The sequence below is a fragment of the Eptesicus fuscus genome, chromosome 6, assembly GCF_027574615.1.
Source record: "Eptesicus fuscus isolate TK198812 chromosome 6, DD_ASM_mEF_20220401, whole genome shotgun sequence".
NCBI lineage: Eukaryota > Metazoa > Chordata > Mammalia > Chiroptera > Vespertilionidae > Eptesicus > Eptesicus fuscus.
In genome coordinates, this window is record NC_072478.1 from 8782720 (window position 1) to 8784464 (window position 1745).

The 1745-nt window shown below is 42.8% G+C and overlaps 1 pseudogene; it reads left to right on the top strand.

Moving 5' to 3' along the window:
* Window positions 1-536: 536 nt before the first annotated feature.
* On the top strand, window positions 537-1421 carry LOC129149549 (ubiquitin-like; annotated as a pseudogene).
* Window positions 1422-1745: the final 324 nt, after the last annotated feature.

Genomic DNA, 1745 nt, shown 5'->3' on the forward strand with positions numbered 1-1745 from the left:
AGTCCCTACAAGTTCAAGAAGATTGAAATCATATCAAGCATCTTCTCAGATCACAGTAGAATGAAATTAGAAATCAACTACAGTAAAAACATTCAAATATCTGGAAGCTAAATAGTATGTCATGAAACAATGAATGGGTTACCAATGAGATCAAGAAAGAAATAAAAAACTTCCTAGAAACAAATGAACACACAACAACCCCAAATCTCTGAGGCACAGCAAAAGCAGTCCTGAAAGGGAAGTTCATAGCACTACAGGCCTACCTCAAAAAACAAGAAAAATTAATAATAAACTATTTAACCTTACAACTTAAAGAATTAGAAAGAGAACAACAAGAATAGCCCAGAGTAAGTAGAAGGAAGGAAATAATAAAGATTACCACAGTAATAAATGACATAGAGACTACAAAAAATAAATAAAAGAAACCAAGAGCTGGTTCTTTGAAAGGATAAACAAGATTGATGAACCATTAGCCAAACTCATCAAGAGTGACTCGTCAATGAGGCGATGGAGCAGCCTCCCCAGCAGACACAGAGATGCATATCTTTGTGAAGACCCTGACTGGCAAGACCATCACCCTTGAGGTTGAGCTTAGTGATACCATTGAGAATGTCAATGCTAAAATCTAAGACAAGGAGGGCATCCCGCCTGACCAGTACCATCTGATTTTTTCGGGCAAACAGCTAGAGGATGGCCGCACTCTCTCAGGCCACAATATTCAGAAAGAGTCCACACTGCACTCAGTGCTTCGTCTGAGAGGTGGCATCATCAAACCCTCCCTCCGCAGTTGCAGAAGACCAAAGAAAAACCAAGCGATGCTTTAAAGAAAAGGAGAGATACTTTTTATTTATGCTGGCAGACTCAGGGAATAACTTTCCAAATCTGAGTAAAGTAACAGGCAGGGGGCTTCTCTTTTATATCTTCCTGGGGTCTTTGTCTCGCAAATATGGATTATGCTTCTGGTCCTTTTCACGGGCCTTGCAAGAAGGCTCCCAGGTGTTGCGGTCTCCAGGCCATATCTGATGGTCTGGCCTGGCACCAGCATTAATAACCCTCCCTCGGGACAGTGCACTGTTCGCAGTTTTATGGCCTCTGTAACAGGTTCTGCAAGACCAGTTTCTGAGAAAGAGGTAGTGACTTAATTATAGGTTATTAAGAATGTACACTGAGCTTGCTGGCATGGATTGCTATCCCCCAAAATATCAGGGTTACATTGGAATTAGCCCTTTTTAGCCTTCTCACCGCCAGCTCACACAAAAGTACAACTGCAACAAGATGATCTGCCGCAAGTGTTACACCTGCCTGCACTCTGTGCTGTCAACTGCCACAAGAAGAAGTGTGGCCACACCAACAATCTGCACCCCAAGGGAATGTTAAATAAGGCCCTTCCACCAACTCCTTGGGTCCACAGGACAGCCTGAACCTACCTGAACCTTGTGACCCTGGGGCCTCAATAAAGTTTCTCTTTTGTCAACTGTAACAGTAAGAAAGCAAGAAAGCAAGAAAGCAAGAAGGAAGGAAGGAAGGAAGGAAGGAAGGAAGGAAGGAAGGAAGGAAGGAAGGAAGGAAGGAAGGAAGGAAAGAAGGAAGGAAGGAAGGAAGGAAGGAAGGAAGAAGGAAAGGAAGGAAGGAAGGAAGGAAGGAAGGAAGGAAGGAAGGAAGGAAGAGAAAAGAAACAAAGTGAGAGGACCCAAGTAAATAAAATCAGAAACAAAAGGAGAGAAATAACCACTGACACCACAAAA